Here is a 21,521-nt window from a genome sequence, read left to right on the forward strand (position 1 = left end):
ATGTCCCACAGGTTGGACAAACACCATTGGTTCTCCCAACTGTCAAAGCACTGCATGATCAATAGGTTTCAATGCGGCCACTGAAATACTTTGAATGTGTGATTGACCATTAAGTTGGCAGATCAGGCCTTCATGCTGCATGGTTTGCATAGTGACAAGAAGAAGCTTGAAACTTGGTGCAAGTAATCATAGTAACCATATGAAAATGCTCATCCACTGAGTCAACTATCAGTCATCAGGTGAATTTCCCCAATTGGATGAGTCTCTGTGTAATTGTTTTGAGAGGATATGTCAACATCAAAATTAATTGCTCCCTAAACTTGCTAAGAGTGGCCACATAAATAAATGTGTTTGTGCAGCAATTTAAATTGAGCATTGGACCTCCTACAGCTTGTAATATATATGCAGAGTCGTTGATGGAAAATAAACCTATTCTTAACATATATGAATTGTACAACATTGACTGACCACAGTAGAATGAACATTCCGGATATAGTGAAGAGTAAAATCATAGACTTTCTTCTGCTCTCCATCTCTGGATCAATGTTATTTCCATCCTTACGGGGAACCACCAGTCTTTTACGGACTCTACTAGTTATCAAAATATGCCTGACTGTCAGAGCATTAATCAATAGAATTAAACCAAATGGGAGCAATGGAGTCACAACCTTATCAAACCATTGGAATCCGACCCATATGGGATCAGTAAATGCGCTTAGCTTTGTTTCACAGCCCCATGGTACATTTTTAAATATGAACATAGGGTCCTTTGTAAAGTAGAAGGGAATATTTTTTAAAAGGAGCAGAACACCAGTTGTTGCAAGAATCACTGTTGCAGTTTTCCCAGTGCAATATTTCGTTTTCAACGTCTGACAACGAATGGCCACAAATCGATCAAACGAAAATGTCACGGTGAACCAGACTGAACAATCTGTGGCTGCACCCATTAGGACAGATTTGAAACTACACACAGGCGTGATATACAGGAAACTAACAGGAAAATAATAGTCATTGATGGTGGTAAGTATAACTACAATGATAATGACCAGTAGATCCGCTGTTGCCATTGCGAGCAGGTAGCGAGTTGTGCAGGTGGAGAGGCCACATTTATCCCGGGACAGGACCAGAATGCCCAGTAAATTAACTGTAAGACAGAGACGGTGGAAAAGCAGAATCAGTATTACTGCTGTTCCATTCTACTTTTCCGGTTCAGGCACTAAGAGAAGTGGTTTTGCACTAAACGTTTTGTGGATTTGATTTCAGTCAGAAATTATCTACCCTGGCTTCATCCACCTACCTCAATTCCACACCAGATAAAGGATTAATACAGTCGGAGATCAGGCTTACAGGAGGTCAGCGGTTGATATTTCAAATGTTTTAATGAGTTTGGTGTTTGATTTAATGTTTTTGACAGAGTTAACAGATGACAGGTCACGTTTCGATATCGGACACCAAGGATTGGCATCAGTTGATCCGAACATCCCTCCAAATAAATATCTTAGATTGACACCCACGTTGACTGAATGCATGAGTGTTTGCAACAAATGGGGGATTGTCACATTCTCAAAGAATTATCAATCACATTCTGTGGCCAGATCATTTACCAGGATAACAAAGATAAGGAAATACGAGATGCAGACACAGACACAAACACTGCTGAGACATTCTACTCAGGAATAAAGCCTAGTTCATCCCCTCCCATGGCACACAATGCCCATGAATAGACCGTCCTCAGAGTGTCCATTTAACCCAAATATCAGGCGCACAACCAGAAGATGGCACTTATCCCATGATGGCCTCTGTTTCAGTACTGGACACATAGATGTTGGGGTTCAGCTAGATACACATAGGAAGATATTGTGGCGTCACAAGGAATGTTCACCTTTCAGGTTCAGGTTCACATGCAGAAACAAAATAACTTCCGAATCAGGTTTCTCCCAGGATCAATCACTCCACCCTCACGCTGAGGGACAGTGCATTCTCAGAATTAGAGCAATACTGAGGATCACATGTTTCAGCAAAATTAGTGGTCAGACCTCCTTCACAATCATTCTCCTCCCTCCCCGCACCTATAGCAATGAAAAATATTTCTAGGGAACAGACACCCTGAGTTGGAAATAGTGCCTGTTGCCGGATGAAAACTGTCATTCATATAGCAACGACAGTTAGTATTACATATTTCATTGAGGATCAACCCCTCTCACACCCATCCTCCCTCTGCACCAAACACGACCTCAGGTTAATACAACACACAGAAGTAGTACACATTCAGCATCCCACCCAGTCCTGAACAGGTAACTTCATCAAAATTAGCCACACACAAGTGTGTACGGGGGTCTGAACATAAACAGGAAATGCTGGAAGACTCTCAACAGGTCCGACAGCACCTGTGAAGAGAGAACACAGTGAACACTTCAGTAGTAGAAAATAATTTGACAGGTATGATTGTCACACTGGTAGCACATCACAATATTTGGAACGCTTGCCTCATACTGTTCAGGAGCTCCTTAGGATTAGATCCTTTTCCTACACCAACAATGTCAGTATCGGAGAGCCCTCCACTTTCAGAATTGTCCCCTAATAACATTAAGATGTCCCTCGACGAAAAAAGACACACAGTTCTCTGGGATTGGAACAGCTCACTGTGAACAGTGAGTGAAAGGCTATTCCAACACACTGCCAGCCAAACTGTGAACAGATCCCCACATCCGGTATTGGACCCCAACCCCGGATGCAAACTTCACTTTTTCTTTGCGTGCTGTAAATACAGGCATGTCTTTCAGACTGCCCGAGGAAACAGGAGGAAACCCACACAGACACAGGGAAAACGTGCAGATCCCACACAGACACTGATCCAAGCCGGGAACTGAAGCCGGGTCCTTGGTGCTGTGAGGCAGCAGTGCTAACCCACTGTGCCACCATATATATAAAATAAAATGTCATTCCCTAACCCAGAATCCAACCCGGGCCACGATGGTGTGAGTGCTGAAACCTAACCACCAGAAAAGCAGAAGGCCTGCTATTCTGCGCTTGTATATTTGTATGAAGCATTCCCGTGTACAAAGTAAAGGCAGCACACTTGTGGATAACGGAATCTGCGAACAACAAAGTGATGCTGGAAAACAGCAGGTCTAAGAGCATCTGTAGAGGGAATATAAAGGCAACGATTCTCCACAGACGTTTTTTTTCCAGTGTTTCTGGTCTTTGTCCTGTGTATAAGGTATTCATGACAGTTCTAAATGTTTATGCGGTTTGTGTGTGTGTACATGTCATTGTGTGTGTCTGTCTGTTGTGTTTGTGTCTGCTTCTTCGGCCGTGAACAGATGGGGCATGGAGGGGAGGCTGCATTGATGAAGAACAGTATTAGAGTACTGGAGAGATTGTTGTCCAGGTAAACGACAGACAGAATTGGTTTGGCAGGAAATATGGAACAATGCAAGAACAATTGTACTCATCGTTCCAGTAAATAGACAAACAACCAGATGTTCAGGAACAAATTGGAATACTGCTCAGGCTTCAGCTTCAGTGACAGAATGTCAAGGCCAATGATACAGCGCTCATACAGTGGAGTGCAGAACTGAAGGAACAAACAAATGGAGACACTGAATGGGGCTGGCAAACTGAATCTCAGCAAAATGGAAGCACAGTATGTGCATGGCTTTCTCCCAGTGTACAGGAGAGTCCATTGTTGCTATGGATACATTTACAGAAATATATAAATTCCTGAACATCACTTGTTTTTAAGCTGGAATGTGTGCTTGTCATTTTGGAATGTGGAAGATGTGGCGGTAAATGGACGTGTTTACATCTCCTGTATTTGCATGGAGGATGACAAATAGAGTTATTTTTGGTTTGGATGAGGCATATAAGTGGGACGGTTGTCGCATGATTTAAAATTTTGTATTATGTAATAGCGTTTATGGCAAGGTGAACTTTAACTTTATACAGCATTTTAATTGCAGTCACATGATCAAGCAAATGTGGCATTTTCTAACAGTGCTCAACTAAAAAAAAGAAATTGTCTGCTGCCAATTGTACATGACAACAGGTCATAAAGTAAACTCGTTCTGATTATAATGGGGCTTAGCTGAATGATGCCATCGCTGTCCTATTAGTGCAGAAACTCAGCTAATGTTCTGGAGACCCGGGTTCCAATCCTGTCACTGCATATGTTGGAATTTCAATTCAGTAAAAAAATCTGGAATTAACAATCTGTTTATGACCATGAAACCATTGCTGATTGTCAGAAAATAACAACACCTGGTTTACCAATGTTCTTTAGGGATGGAAATGTGCTGTCCTTACCTCATCTGGTGTGTATGTGACTCCAATGCGGTTGAATCTCAGCTATCCTCTGGAATGGCCTAACAGGCCCCTTAGAGCAAGTGCAGGTAGGGTAGGGCGATAAACACCTGGCCAACCAGCGACACTCTTGTCCCACAAATGAATAAAAAAACGAGAATACCTCAGCCGATGGATGAATGAAGGAGATGAGGTGAAGCTAAATTGCAGATGATACAATGATATGTACAGGGTCAGGTAGTATTGAGGAAGCAGGGGAGCTGCAGAAGGACTTGGACAGATTAGGAGAGTGGGCAAAGAAGTGGCAGATGGAATACAATGTGTAAAAGTTGATGTTATGCAGTTTGGAAGGAGGAATGGAGGCATAGACTATTTTATAAATGAGGAAATGCTTAGGAAATCAGAAACACAAAGGAGCTTGTGGGTCATCGTTCAGGATTCCCTTCAGGTTAGCATGCAGGTTCAGTCGACAGTTAGGAAGGTAAATGCAATATTAACATTTATGTCGAGAGGGATGGAATATAAGAGCAGGGATGCACTGCTGAGGCTGGATAAGAACATAAGAACGTAAGAACATAAGAAATAGGAGCAGGAGTAGGCCATCTGGCCCTTCGAGCCTGCCCCGCCATTCAATAAGATCATGGCTGATCTGTCGTGGATCAGTTCCACATTCCCGCCCTCTCCCCATAACCCTTAATCCCCTCTCTTATCAAAAACCCATCAACCCGCGTCTTAAAGATATTTAGCGAGGTAGCCTCCACCACTTCAACGGGCAGAGAATTCCAGAGATTCACCACCCTTTGAGTGAAGAAGTTCTTCCTCAACTCCGTTCTAAACCGCCCCCCCCCCCCCTTTATCTTGAGGCTGTGCCCCCTAGTCTTACTGTCCTTTCTGAGTGGGAAGAGTCTCTCCACCTCTATCCTATCCATCCCATTCATCATCTTATACGTCTCAATGAGATCTCCCCTCATTCTTCTAAACTCTAACGAGTACAAGCCTAGTTTATTCAGCCTCTCCTCATAGCTCAACCCCCTCAACTCCGGCATCAGCCTTGTAAACCTCCTCTGCACTCCCTCCAAGGCCAAAATATCCTTGCGTAAGTACGGCGCCCAAAACTGCACACAGTACTCCAGCTGCGGCCTCACCAATGCCCTATATAGCCGCAGCAAGACCTCCCTACTTTTATATTCAATCCCCCTCGCTATGAAGGCCAGCATCCCATTCGCCTTCCTGACCACCTACTGCACCTGCAAGCTGGGTTTTTGCGACTCATGCACAAGGACCCCATAAGGCTTAAGGCTCTGGTCAGACACCATTTGGAGTATTGTGAGCAGTTTTGGGCGCCGTATCTAAGGAAGGGTATGCTGGTCGTGGAAAGAGCCCAGAAAAGGTTCACAAGAATGATCCATGGAACGAAGAGCTTGTCGTGTGAGGAACAGTTGAGGACTCTGGTTCGGTACTCGTTGTAGTTTAGGAGGGGGAAGGGGGATCTTATTGAAACTTATAGGATACTGCGAGGCCTGGAGAGAGTGGGTGTGGAGAGAACATTTCCAGCAGTAGGAAAAACTAGAACCAGAGGGCACAAACTCAGGCTAAATGGACAATCCTTTAAAACACTAATGAGGAGGAATTTCTTCAGCCAGAGAGTGGTGAATCTGTGGAACTCTTTGCCGCAGAAGGCTGTGGAGGCCAGGCCATTGTGTATCTCTAAGACAGAGATAGATAGGGGGTTTGATCAATAAAGGGATCAGGGGTTTTGGGGAAAAGGCAGGAGAATGGGGATGTGAAAAGTATCAGAAATGATTGAACGATGGAGCAGACTCGATGGACCGAGTGGCCTAATTCTGTTCCTATGTCTTATGGTCTAAACAAACATTGAATAATTCATAATTAATTGAACTCTTTAGATGGCTTAATTTCTGTGAGCATTCATCTGTTTGATAAATTTGCTGAGAGATGACATTTAAATGTGTTGCCAGCTGAATGAAGTGGCCTCGTACTAAATTGAGCACAGTGTGAAAATTCAGAAAGTGATCAAGGCCAAGATAAGGATGGCATTGCGGGAGATTGGGAGGATGCATGTCTCATAGTGACCAAAGGTGGATGTGGAATAAATGTAGAATCTATGTGTTAAATGTATTTTCTGGTAGCACGGAATTTGTGAATGGAAGGTGATGAGATGAAATAAATACATTTGGCTTAGATACGATCGAGGGTCCGTTTGAAAAGGAAAAGGATTATCTGGGTCCAGGAATAATGCAGAAATATCAGAACCAATGTCTGGTAGGCAGCATTGTCAGAAATTATGGGTCAGAGCTCTAGTTAATAGAAAATACAAATACACAGTCTCTCCAAGAAGCTTTAGGGAGTGCGGAGGTGCACATTTATTGGTGGAGAATTCATTGTGTTATTATGAACAGAGCTGCAGGAGTCGGAAAAATCTTTATTACATACGGTGGACATCTCGTTATGTTGAATGGAGTTTGATACATCGAGTACTTGAAGGGATTTGTAAGAGGGGGAAACGTTGCAAAGAACATGTCAGATACAAATTCAAGGCAAATGTATTTAAATATTTAGTTCAAGCAAAATAAGTACATCACTCCAACAAATAGACCTAAGTACACAGGCATGTGAGAAGGATTAAAACAGAAAGTGAACAAAGAACAAAGAGCAAAGAAAATTACAGGACAGGAACAGGCCCTTCAGCCTACCAAGCCTGCACAGATCATGTGCCTAACTTAACTAAAACCTCCTACCCTTCCGGGAACCATATCCCTCTATTCCCATCGTATTAATGTATTTGTCAAGACGCCCCTTAAAATTCACGACTGCCCCGAATCCTTATCAACCTACACTTGAAAGTCTTCCACATGCCGGATGTTGATTTGCCCCCAATCTACATTCTTCAGTTCCAGCCTCGTATTGTTGTAATTTGCCTTCCCCCAATTTAGCACCTTAACCTGGGGACTACACTTATCTTTATCCAGCAATACACTAAACTATACTGTTCCAGAGCTCCTCCCCTACTGAAACATCGACAACCTGGCCATGGCCATTCAACACTACCAGGTCCAGTCTGACCCCTTCCCTAGTTGGACTATCTACATCCTGTTTCAAGAAGCCCTCCTGGATGCTCCTTACATGTCCCGAGCACTTAGTGAGCCCCAGTCAGTACAGGAGATGTTAAAATCTCCCACCACAACAAGCCCTGTTACTTTTACACCTTGCCAAAATACTCACTGAATGATGTGCATCATAGCTAGTGTAGCTGCATTTCTTCCAAACAAAGGCTAGCATACACTTTGACAATGGATTAACCTTAGGGTTTCATGTGAACTCTGCACAACTATAACGGAGATCGGGGCTTTGTACCAAATTCATATTGAGGAATCTACCAGAGTTTAAATTTAAACAATGGATATTATTAGGCTGAACAGAGATAAACTGGTATTTGGAAGTGAAAAAAACTAAATACGAGAATATGTCCTCACAATATCCGAGCTGAAAATGATGGAATGGACTTGGCTAGAAAAGGGTCTCATACTGTCTGTGAGTCACATCCTTTCCTTTGTGAGTTACTGAAAGCTGGGGTTCACAAGAGTAATAACACACACACACACACACACACACACACACACACACACAGATGGCAGAACACCAATGGAATTTTGGAGCACAGTTTTGAGCTCAGAATGATGGAGCTGACACATACTTTGGGATTGTCGTTGCAGAAGGAACCATTTCAAGGACACTCATGGCTTAAAGAAAGAACGGTGGAACTACACCATCAAATAAAAGAGAATAAACTCAAATCAGGAACTCAAATATATTTAAAGTGGAAAATTGATACATTATTCAGAAACTTCCAGTTGTGGATGACATCTGAAGGTATTAAAGCGAATGAAGAAACAGGAAGGCTACTATTAATTGTTCAGTATTAATACATTAACACTATAAAGGGACTCATGGGCAACCAAAGTAATTCTTGCATTTCAAACAGAGGATAGTACAAGTTCAAAAAATAATAGACCTGTTAACACAATGTCCGTTTTAGGAAAAATAATAGAAGCAAAACACAATATCTAATAAAGCATGCATAAACACAAAATATGATCAGCATTACTCGGCAAAATGTAAAGCAAATGCCCACAGTTCAATAAATTATTTGACTGAAATTAAAGATGACAGATTACAGTATTATAGAACACAATACTTTAAAGAGAAATTCTGGAAATCAGAAGACAGCATAATCATGGCTAATTTCAACAAAATTGCACTTAGGGGGCGAAGGAACGGTGGAGACAAAAAGCAAAAAAAGTCCTTTGTGGGTAAAAGGATTTAATCAGATCCAAGAATAGCGAGAAATGGCCTTGCACATGACCATCTCTGGGATCACTGTCTTTCAACATTTACAAAAAATATCTGGAATCAGAAAGAATAAAGCTCATTGAGGTATCCAATTGGAACATCGAAACTGAGAATATAGAAGAGGAAACATGCAACATTATTCCTGAAGCCATGAAGTATAAATTGATAAACCTTAGAGTGGATCTTTCAATGCTAAATTAATTTCACTAATTATCAAGTGCAGGCTTGGAGGGCCGAAGGGCCTGTTTCCTGTGCTGTACTGTTCTTTGTTCTTTGCTGCATTTTGACAAAAATCATTACTTTCCTTACGGTTTCTTTAAAATAATCTGATGCATGCAGTCCATTGGTTCAGTGGTACACTAGGTTAAAAACCCCACAAACCAAAAACAACACATTGGAATGCATTACCGAAAGAACAGAATTGGGATAAAAATGCAACGTGTATTGGAATATTTTTGGCTTATTTTCTGAATTTTTGAATGCCAGCATTGAGTTGATATTTATTTGGTGGGAGAAGTTCACATCAAAGGGAGGCATAGTTAGACGTTTCACTCAATGACGCTTTATATCCTCTAGAAGTAAACAATTTCCATTGGATGATGAACCCGTTATTTAAACACAGAGCAATACTCAACCTCTGGTGTCAATTATTCCACTCTGCTTGTGGAATTCATCGGGTAAAGTCTGACATAGGCAGATACTCCCAGAAAGACGCGGTTACCAAGTTCAGACATTCCACTCTTTTTGGTGAACCACATTTAACACAATTCTACACTGAACATCTCTATAAGGCATAATCACTGTGGTCAGGCATTTCATCATGGTTCCTGTTCAATTCCACACACAGATATAAATCATCTATGGGGTTCGGGTTTCCAATGTGTTTACTGACAGATATTTAATGATATGGTGCAGCTTCCCACAGTCATATTTACTTTCAAAGCATTTTCATTCACTGCCATCGATTTCACATTACACAGTATTCTCCTAATTGTGACAGGTTGATATTTTAGAGAGCATATGAGTTATAAACTAGGTTTGTTATCAGTTGAAGAAACAGAATAAAGCTGCGAGTCAGCCGGTATCACTGATAATGTGTTTCCTGAATGCTGTCCACTCTGTCATCATGAAGCTCATGAGAACAAACCAGAGGCAGCTTAAAAACAGATGTTTGCACATTCAATGGTCATAGCCACTTACCAGGAACACCAACGATGGCAAGTGCTGGGTAGAATATTTTCTTGAACATTCGTAGAAGCATGTTGAATGAAGTGACGTGGTACTATATGCTGCAGGTATTCTATCTGTATTAAACCCAGATTGCAAAATCCAGTCATTTATATCCTTTGCTTTCACCTCTGGGATATTCAGCTAGCAAAGTCTTTCTAATTAGTGTTCTTCTTCCGTGAAAAAAAACATATAACGTCATCCAGTTCAGGAATAGAATGCATTTATTTTTGGACTGAATTGCCATGATCCAAAAACTGGACATTACAAACCAAGTCAGTTAGTTAATAAAAAGGAAAACTGCTGTATTTTCCCAGCTGCAGTGTCTCCACATGCTTTCAGGATAGTGCTGTGGTAGTGCCTTCCTATTCAATTATCAAAGCTGGAGCTGAAATAGTCATTGCAGGAGGGGAAACAACTGTGTCCAACTCTCAGTGGGGGGGACAAAGAACAAGACAAAGAACAAAGAACAATACAGCACAAGGCCAGGCCCTTTGGCCCTCCAAGCCTGCACCGATCATGTGTTTCTAACTAGACCATCTGTTTGTATCCCTCTATTCCCAAGATGTCCATGTGGCCATCTAGATAAGTCTTAAATGTTCCTAGAGTGTCTACTTCATCCACCTTGCTTGGTAGTGCATCCCAGGCCCCCACCACCCTCTGTGTAAAAAACATCCCCCGCGTATCTGTGTTGAACTTTGCCCCCCTTACCTGGAACTTGTGACCCTTGTGTTTGTCATTTCCGACCTGGGAAAAAGCTTCAAACTGTTCACCCTATCTAAACCTTTCATAATTTTATAAACATCCATTAGGTCGCCCCTCAACCTCCACCTTTCCAGGGAGAACAACCCTAGTTTATTCAATCCCACCTGATAGTGAAGACCCTCCATACAGGTAACATCCTGGTAAACCGTTTCTGCTCTCTCTTCAAAGCCTCCACATCCTCCTGCTAGTGTGGTGATGCAGTATTCCAAATGTGGCCTAATCAATGTTCTATATAACTGCAACATCATATGCCAACTTCTATACTCTGTGCCCCATCCAATACAGGCAAGCAGGCCATATGCCTTCTACACTACCTTTTCCACCCCTGTTGCCACCTTTAAGAATCTGTGGACTTTCACACCCAGATCCCCCGTGTGCCTACACTCCTGATGTTTCTGCCATTCATTGTATAGCTCCCCCCGCATTAGATCCACCAAAATGCATCACTTCATATTTATCTGGATTAAATTCCATCTGCCATTTCTACGCCCAATTTTCCAGCCTATCAAAATCCTGCTGTATTCTCTGACAATGTTCATCACTATCCGCAACTCCAGCAATCCTTGTGTCGTCAGCAAACTTACTAATCAGGCCAGCTGCGTCATCTTCCAAATCATTGATATATGCAGAGGTCCCAGTACAGACCCCTGCGGAACACCACCATTCACCAACCTCCAATCAGAAAAAGAAACCGCCCCCCCCCCACCACCACTGCTATCCTCTGTCTTCTATGTCCAAGCCAGTTCTGTATCCATCCAGCTAGTTAACCTTTGTTCCCGAAGAGGCACGGAGACTGAGAAACACAGAGAGTCAGTGACTCAGACTCAGAAACTCAAGGACTCAGAGGATCAGAGACACAGGGAGTCAGGGGCACAGAGACAGAGACAGACAGAGATACAAAGACTCAGAGACTCACAGACACAGAGACACAGACTCGGAGACTCAGAGGCACAGAGACACGGAGACTCAGAAACACAGAGACTCAGAGGCACAGAGACTCTGAGACAAAGAGATTCAGAGACACAGAAACTCAGAGACACAGAGGCTCAGAGGCAAAGAGATTCAGAGACAAAGAGATTCAGAGACACAGAGACACAGAGACTCAGAGACAAAGAGATTCAGAGACTCATAGACAGACAGACTCAGAGACACAGAAAATCAGAGAAACAGGGACTCAAGGACACAGAGATCCAGAGATTCAGAGACTCAGAGACATAGAGACTTGGGAACAAGGAGACAGAGAGACACAGAGATTCAGAGACATAGAGACTCAGAGACAGAGAGACTCAGAGACACAGAGACTCAGAGACACAGAGACTCAGAGACACAGAGACACGGAGATTCAGAGAAACTGAGACACAGAGACACAAAGACTCAGAGACACAGAGACTTGGGGACAAGGAGACAGAGAGACACAGAGACTCAGAGACACAGAGGCTCAGAGAAACAGAGACTGAAGGACACAGAGATCCAGAGGCTCGGAGACACATAGACTCAGAGACTCAGAGAAACAGAGACTGAAGGACATAGAGATCCAGACTCAGAGATACAGAGACTCGGTGACACATAGACTCAGAGACACGGAGATTCAGAGACTCAGAGACTCCGAGACACAGTCACAGAGACACAGAGACTCAGAGAAACAGAGACTCAGAAATTTAGAGACTCAGAGACACAGAGACTCCGAGACACAGAGGCACAGAGACACGGAGACTCAGAAACACAAAGACTCTGAGACTCAGAGATCCAGAGACTCGGAGACACAGACACAGAGACTCAGAGACACAGAGACTGAGGGACATAGAGACAGAAAGACACAAAGATTCAGAGACACAGAGACTCAGGGACACAGAGACTGAAGGGCACAAAGACCGAAAGACACAGAGACTCAGAGACACTGAGACTCAGAGACACAGAGACTCAGGGGCACAGAGACTGAGGGGCATAGAGACAGAAAGACACATAGAATCAGACACTCAGAGACACAGAGACTCAGGGACACAGAGACTCAGGGACATAGAGACAGAAAGACACAGAGAATCAGAAACTCAGAGACACAGAGACTGAGGGACACAGAGACAGAAAGACAGAGAGAATCAGAGACTCAGAGACAAAGAGACTCGAAGACACAGAGAGTCAGGGAATCAGAGACTCGGCGGGGAGAGCTAGAAGAGAAAGTGCTGTGGCATGCTGCCCCTGTCTTTGTGGGGATGGCTTCCCCATTTCCAGAAGCAACTAATCCCCCAGCCCCTCCCCCCCACCTAGAATCTTCCCCTGTTCTGGTGGTTCATGTCAGAATGAGTCTCAGGGAAGCTGACAGGAGGCGGTCACTTACTGAACCCATTTACATCACAACAGTAAGGAGAAAGATGTAATAATTTTTCCTGTATTTGAGTTCTCCATTGACCCGAAGACTATTCGGCAGCAAAAGTCTTTATATGGGCTCGGTGATGGGGAAGAAGGAAAAAAGTGCTAATATTTTTAAGCCCCTCAACTGCTTCGGGTTGCTCCACTCTACAGAATGTAGAACGAGAAGGATTAAATATATGAAGGTTTCCTTTTTAACTAATGTGGGTTAAAACAGAGGGATGCAGCGGAAGGCTTGAATGAGTGTAGGGAGAGGAAGGGGGGGCGGTTGCCTAACAGAATCTATTGGTCATTTGTGGACTGATGTTGCTGAGTGTTTTGGGGATATGGAATGTATGAGATTGTATGAGATGCCTGACGTTTCCAGTTGGAAAAGAAATTGAATAGCACACGCTTCAGAGGAAAGGAGGAAATCCTGTGGCCATTTTGAACCTACGGAAGATGGGCATTTGAGGCAAGGATGTTAAGGCAGATAGCGTAAGAAAGAAAAGACGTTAGTGGGCTGTCTTAACCATAGCACCGGCATGGGGTGTCCAGGACAGGTTGTTGGTGATTTGGACACCTAGAAACCTGAAGCTCTCGACCATTTCCATTTCATCTTTGTTGATATAGAGATGGGATTGTCCCCCACTACACCTCCTAAAACAAACAACTGTCTTTGTCATTGCAGTTCACCAGATTCTCTGTCGCTTTCCTGTATTTCATCCTATCGTCGTTTAAGGATTTGTACAGGCCTTCCTTGGAGGTGTCTTCCAAACTTCCCCATTGCATCTCGGCAGGGGGAGCCGAAGTGTTTTGGGGAAGTAGGGAGGAGGGCGGGGGGGGGGGTGCAGAGAGTGCCAGTAAAGTGACTCTCAAGGGACCTGGGGCACCAGAGTCTTTCTTGTAATAGAACCATAGAACCCTACAGTGCAGAAAGGACACCATTTTTGTTCAAGGAAGGGACAGGTGTACGGGCAGTGTGCCACTTACTCGAAATAAGTCACTGGGACTAGGTTTTGGCTGATTCTCATTTCCATGCCAAAACACAACCTTTCCCTCGTCAGTGACCTTTCCCCCGTCTCCGTCCCTCACAGCGACATGGCTCATTCATCAAAGTGGTGACGAGGTTAAGTTCGGGAACCGCAACAGTATCAGGTGGGCACATAGGTATAATTGAAACTCTGATGCATGGAAGTTGTCAGAAGTGGGAGTTATCGGGTGGGGTTTATCGGTGTTGTATCTCACATCAGTGGGGATGTGACTGGGGTGATACAGGGTTTGCAGGTATGTACTGGGAGTGTGGGTCGTGGAAGGCTGGGGCGTCAGGGGTCAGGGGCCGATTGCAGAATGGGATGGACATTCCCTGCCCAGAGCAGATGAATCATCTTTTCCTGACACTGGCTCCTAGTCTTCCATGCAAGTCCTCTGGGGGTGAACTCTGAAATTTCCAGTGGTGGGGGTGATGGGGTGGGTTGGAGAGAGGCTGGCGATGTTTTGGGGAAGAGGGGAGCCTCGGTGTTGATAGGTAGGTGCTGTTGGTGGGTGGGCAGGCTGTGGTGGTTGGAGGCCGGCAATGTCTAGCTGGGGGGAGATGGGAGGCCTCTGAATTCTTGGTGGATGATGGGGTGAGATGCCATTGTTGTCCAGGGAGGGAGACACCAGCAATGCCCGGGGGGAGCACATGTGAGGGGGGCGTTGGAGGGTGGCACCATCCATGGGGGAAGGGTGCTGATGATTTATGGAGTGACAGATATTTCCAGTGGTGGGCTAATGCCTTGTTCCTGAGGAGGGGGGAGGAGCTCTCAGGTATACAGGGAGACCGAGGTACATGTGCAATGATGCCCTGAACACTCTGCTGTCAGCCTCTCTGTCCTCTCTGGCGGGAATTGCACAGAGTGTCCAAAATTACCAAGAAACCAAGAAATATAATTGTTTAATACAAATATTCTCCATTCCACAACTTGTTCCAACACAATAAATAACATTATCAGTCATTCCTGTGATATCCAAACCATGGCTGTGAAACTGAGACTCGTAAATGGACTTTCCGTTTCCAATGTTAAAATAAAAAATACTGAGAATAATTCTATATGAAGCCTCTTGCTAAGGTTGTTTTGTATCTAACACTGAGGGAGAATTCTATATGAAGCCTCTTACCATTGTTGTTCATGATGGAACACTGAGAGATTGGTATGTGTGAGGTCTCTTACTACCGTTTTTATCGTGCATAATAGAGTGTTCCATAGATTATAAGGTTTAACAGCAGCCTAGATACGACAAAGAACAGTACAGCATGAGAACAGGCCCTTCGACATTCTCTGCCTGCGCTGATCACCTTGACCAATTACTTGTATCCCTCAGTCCCACGCCTTTACAGCCGCTTGTCCAGATAAGTCTTAAATGTGGCTAACACCTCACTGAGCAGTGCATTCCAGGCCCCCACCACCCTCTATGTAAAAAACATACCACACATTTATTTTCAAAACAATCCCCCCTTAACTTTAACTTGTTATCCCCTTGTGGTTTTCATTTCTGCCTTAAGAAAATATTCCAGCTGTTCACCTTATCGATGTCCCTCATCATCATACAAACTTCTACGAGGTCGCCCCTCAGCCTCTGGCTTTCCAGGGGAACAGACTTCAGCAGTCTCTATCAATCCTCACCAATGATAACCTCATCTAAAACCCACAACCATAATAACACTGCAGCCTTTCCCAAATGCAATGAAGATTAAAGGATTCTGGTCGGACTCTCCATTATTTCTGTCTTTCTATCCCACCCTGACCCTCAACATCCAACGCAGACTAGATAAATGTGATGTTAAAAAAAAAGTTTTGGATTGAACAGGGTTAACTGAACCTGTTTGTTCAGTGACTATGATTAATGTCAGTCCCATGGGTCTGGGGTGTGTCACTGGAGGATTTCCCTCTTTTACTAATAAAGGATGCCGTTCAGTGTGTTATTCCGTAGAGCATTAACTACAGCACTAACATAGATCAGCAGCTGCAGAGAGAGGGCGAGGAGAGATCAGTATCAGGGAACACTGGACTTGAGTGTCCCAACTATGGATCAGAATCCGGGAAAAAAATGACTTGAATGTGACAACAATCGATCAGAATTTGGGATCAATGTGTCTGAAGGTTCCACCCCCACCACCCCCACCGCCTGCGGCAGTGGGCAGTTTTGCCCTGAGTCTTTACTTCCTGTCAGATGGTGGATTGTATCGGTTGTCATTAAGTTCGCAAATCAAATACATACTTTTGCTGAGTCAAGGATTTTACTATCCAACCCTTGCTATTGTTGGTGCCCCTGGTAAGTCTCCTGCCCAGTCATTAATTCTGTACATTATATTTAATACTATTCCTGATCTTGCCATTTACTCTGAACTGCTACTGTTGTTACCATTAAATCTCCATTTCCATTAATAAACCCTGAACAACACTAAAAACATTTCAGTGTTTTGATGGACCAGATTATCTGGATTGCTTTCCTTGTGACATCTGTATCTCTGCATCGGAGTTTGTATTTGTAATCCATGTATCGTTATGTTACTGTGATTGGAAATTTAGTGGCGGTGTTGCGGGTGGGTTCCTGGAAGTTGTGTTGTCAGCTGCTGAATACAGTCCGTGAGGAAATGGAATTTTGTGTCCCAATGCTAGATGAGGTATTGGACTGTAGTTACAGTGAATCTGAATCTGAGCAGAGGCTGCAAAGAGGGGAATCTCTTTCAAGAGTGAGGAGGAGGGAGGCTTTGTCATATCTGCCCCAAAACTATGGAATTATCATCAGCCAATCTTTTCTTCATTGACAGATGTGGGCATCACTGGACAGGCAACTATCACTCATCCATTTCTAATTCCCCTGCAAGACTACTGCAGAGACAGCGTCATTCATACCTGATTTAGTGGGATTCAAACCTGGGTCCCACAAGCTTTGCTATGGGACATGGGATTACTGATCTGATACTACTGCAATCCTACTGCCCCACATTTTCATTATGCATCCCTGTCCTTCATTTCTCCCTTACATCTCTCAATTTTAAAATCCGGAGCAAGGATATATTTCTCAGAAGACACAAGTTGGAATCCTCCCACAGCAGATGGTGGGATTTAAAATCTATAAGAAGCGCAATTTGGAATTAAAAGACTAATCATAAGAATCAAAGGAACTAGGAGCAGGAGGAGGCAATTCAGCCCTTCAGTAGCTTCCACCGTTCAATACAATCATGGCTGATCGCTTACTGGCCTCAACTCCGCTTTTCTGCCTATTCAGCATAAGTGTTCAAACCTTGCTTTAAATCAGTTATCCCTTATCCTAAAACAACCCTTCCTCGCGATTGACCCGAAACCAAGTGGAACAGTTGTATTCTATCCACCCTCTCCATACCCCTCATAATTTATAAAGCTAATTCAGGTCCCCCCTTATCCTTCTCTGTTCTAGATAAAACAATCCAAGTTTATCCAGTCTCTCCTCGTAGCTCAAAATTTTCATCGCAGGCTACATATGGATCAATCTCCTCATTACCCCCTGAGTGCAATCACATCCTTCCTATAGTGATCTAACCAGAACTGCACACTGTACTCCAGCTGTGGCCTATTGTACGCTCTGTCCAGCTCTGACATTACCTCCTTGCTCTGATACTTCATACCAAAACTGAGAACGGAAAGTGCTTCATTTGCCTTCTTATCCATCATGTTCAGCTGCTCTGCCACTTCAGGGGTCTGTGTACCCTGAGATTCACCTCTGAGCTTCCCACAAGACCATATTGCCATTCCGGCCCATCGAGTCTGCTCCACCATCCAATCATGGCGCATATCATTTTAAACCCATTCTCCTGCCTTCTCCCTATTCCCCTTGGTTCCTTTACTGAGCAAAAGCCTATCTATTTCTATCTTAAAGACACTCGATGACCTGGCCTCCACATCCGTCTGTAGCAATGCATATCACAGATTCACCTTCCTCTGGCTGAAGAAATTCCTCCTCATCTCAGTTTTAAAGGAACGTCCCTTCTCTCTGAGGATGTGCCCTCGAATTCTTTTCTCTCCCACAAGTAGAAACATCTTTTCCATCTTCACGCTATCTCGGTCTCTATTCTGTAAGTTTCAGTTAGATCCCCTTCATACTTCTAAACCCCATCGAGTATGTACCCAGATTCCTCAACCACTCATCATATGACAAAACATTTATTCCTGGCATTATTCTTGTGAATGTTCTCTCAATACTTTCCAAGGTGAGCACATAGATAGGGGGCCTAAATTTGCTCACAATATTCCAAATGGGTTTTGACCAGAGCCTTATCCAGCCTCAGCAGTACATCCTTGCTATTATATTGAAGCCACCTAGAAATTAATGCTAACATTAAATTTGCCTTCCAACTACCAAATGAACCTACACATTTACCTGAAGAGAGCTGTGAACCAGGGCTCCCATTTCCCTTTGTGCTGTAGAATGCTGAAGCCTTTCCCCATTTAGAAAATAATCTATATCTCTACTTTCCCTATAAAAGGTGCATAACCTTACATTTTCCCAAATTTTACTCCATCTGCCACTTGGATGCCCAACATCATAGACTGTTCAAATCATTCTGTAGCCTCCCCATTTACACAATACTATCTGTTCCTCTACTTATCATTGTACCATCCCCAAATTTAGCCACGATGCCTTGAGTTACATTTTCCCGATCATTAATATATAAAGTGAAAAGTTGTGGTCCAACACTGAACCTTACGGAGAACTATTAGTCATTGCTATCTTGAAAAGGACCCCCTCATTCTCACTCTATACCCAGTGTTCTGCCATTTATTAAATACACCTTTATATTGAATATAAAAGTAGGGAGGTCTTGCTGCAGCTGTATAGGGCATTGGTGAGGCCGCAGCTGGAGTACTGTGTGCAGTTTTGGGCGCCGCACCTGCGCAAGGATATTTTGGCCTTGGAGGGAGTGCAGAGGAGGTTTACTAGGCTGATACCGGAGTTGAGGGGGTTGAGCTATGAGGAGAGGCTGAATAAACTAGGCTTGTACTCGTTAGAGTTTAGAAGAATGAGGGGAGATCTCATTGAGACGTATAAGATGATGAATGGGATGGATAGGATAGAGGTGGAAAGACTCTTCCCGCTCAAAAAAGACAGTAGGACTAGGGGGCACAGCCTCAAGATAAAGGGGGGGCGGTTCAGAACGGAGTTGAGGAGGAACTTCTTCACTCAAAGGGTGGTGAATCTCTGGAATTCTCTGCCCGTTGAAGTGGTGGAGGCTGCCTCGCTAAATATTTTTAAGAAGCGGGTTGATGGGTTTTTGATAAGAGAGGGGATTAAGGGTTATGGGGAGAGGGCGGGAAAGTGGAACTGAGCCACGACAGATCAGCCATGATCTTATTGAATGGCGGGGCAGGCTCGAAGGGCCAGATGGCCTACTCCTGCTCCTATTTCTTATGTTCTTATGTTCTTATGTTCTTATATTGCTACTTCTTCCAATGTGTATCATGTCACACTCATTAGGATTAAGTACAAACTTCCACCGCTCCAGCCATCTGACCAACTCATTTATATCTTCCTGAAATCTACGAATTTCATTGGCACATAGGGACATAGGAATGAGGAGCAGGAATCAGACAACTCAGCCCTCTGGGCCTGATCCACCATTCAATCAGATCATGGCTGATTCTCAACCCAACTCCCTATCTAATCTCCATATTTCTTATACCCGATTCTATTGGATATATATATATATGCCAAGCTATGTCTGATATATTTTATATATATATATGTATAAATATAACCTGCTTGAAAACAGTTAATGATTCAAACTGTATCACATTATGCAGTCACAAAATCAGTAGCCTCTGAGAAATAGCTCTTTATCATTCTATTTTTTAAATCTACCACCTCTCAACCTATCCCGCTGACCTTTCGTACAAAGAACAAACAGAAGTACAGGACGGGAACAGGCCCTTCAGACAACCAAGTCTGTGCTGACACAGATGTCTCTCTAATCTAATATTTAGTTCCCACTACGTGGTTCATATCCCTCTATTCCCTGCCTATTCACGTATCTGTAGATGCTTCCTGAACATTGTTATATAATCTTTTTCCATCACCTACTCCATACATTCCAGGCGTTCACAACCCACTATGTGAAAAATGTGCCCCTTTTGAACTATCTCCCTCTCACTGTAAACCTATGCCCGGAGTAATTCACCTTTCGACCCTGGGAAAACGACTCTGACTGAACGATAGGGAGTGGGACAGCTTGATCTTGGGTTTGGACATAGCTCGGCACAACATCGAGAGCCGAAGGGCCTGTACTGTGCTGTACTGTTCTATGTTCTATGTCCAATCTATCGAATGTTGTCATAATCTTGTAAATGCCTTTCATGTTCCCCTGTCATCCTCCAATACCCCAATGTAAACAATCTATGTTTGCTTAACATTTCTTCATAGTCAATGTCCTCCAAACCAGACAATTTCTTGGTTTTAACAATGCTCCACTTTGGATATATTGCTCAAATCGCTGCAAATTAGTCCTATTAAGGAGCTTTTTCTTCATTTGATTTTATTTCCACCAAGGTTGATTCAACATATTTGTCCATAGTGTCAGTGTCATTTTGTAATACATTCTTTTTGCCATTTTTAAACGATAAAGCACCCGTACCTTTTATTTCCATCGATGTTTGTGTCTATGAGAGATATTGTGTTTGTGTCTATGTTGTTTCTATCAATGTGTGTGTGTGAGTGCCTATATTGTCCCTATTGGTGTGTGTGTGTGTGTGTGTGTGTGTGTGTGTGATTGTGTGTGTGTCTATATTGTCACAAACAATGTGTTCGTGTGCGAAGAAGATTGTGTGCATCTCTATTTTGTCCCTAGAGATATGACTGAGAGAGATTGTGTGTGAGCCTATATTGTTTGTACTGATGTGTGCCTGTATGTGAGATAATGTGTATTTATGCATATTGCCCTTATCGATGCCTGTGTGTGAGAGAGAGAAAGAGTGAGAGATTTTTTTGTATGACTACATAGTTCCGATCGAAGTGTTTGAGTGATTGTGTGCGTCTATCTCGTCTTTATCGAAATGCATGAGAGATGTGGAAGCCATTGAAAGGGTGCAGAGGAGATCTACAAGGATGTTGCCTGCATTAGGTGGCATGCCTTATGAGGATAGGTTGAGGGAACTCGGTCTTTTCTCCTTGGAGAGACGAAGGATGAGAGGTGACCTGATAGGGTATAAGATGTTGAGAGGTGTAGATCAGGTGGATTCTCAGAGGCTTTTTCCCAGGGCTGAAATGGCTGCCACAAGAGGACACAGGTTTACGGTGCTGGGGAGTAGGTACAGAGGAGATGTCAGGGGTAAGTTATTCATGGAATAAGCTGGAAAATAGAACCTCAGAGGTTTTGATGATAGAGGATTACCACCAGCGATGTGTGCTTGTCAGAGGAGAAACCGCAGGATACATAGGACGAAAACACGGCTAAAACGATGATCTGAGGAGGAGGGTTTCAAATTACTCAGGCA

The 21,521-nt window shown here is 43.5% G+C and overlaps 1 pseudogene; it reads right to left on the minus strand.

The window, feature by feature from the left end:
• Window positions 1–235: 235 nt before the first annotated feature.
• Window positions 236–9,934, minus strand: LOC145337648 (putative G-protein coupled receptor 139; annotated as a pseudogene).
• Window positions 9,935–21,521: the final 11,587 nt, after the last annotated feature.

This window comes from Carcharhinus amblyrhynchos, unplaced genomic scaffold, assembly GCF_965287045.1.
Source record: "Carcharhinus amblyrhynchos unplaced genomic scaffold, sCarAmb.v2.hapA scaffold_55, whole genome shotgun sequence".
Classification (NCBI taxonomy): domain Eukaryota; kingdom Metazoa; phylum Chordata; class Chondrichthyes; order Carcharhiniformes; family Carcharhinidae; genus Carcharhinus; species Carcharhinus amblyrhynchos.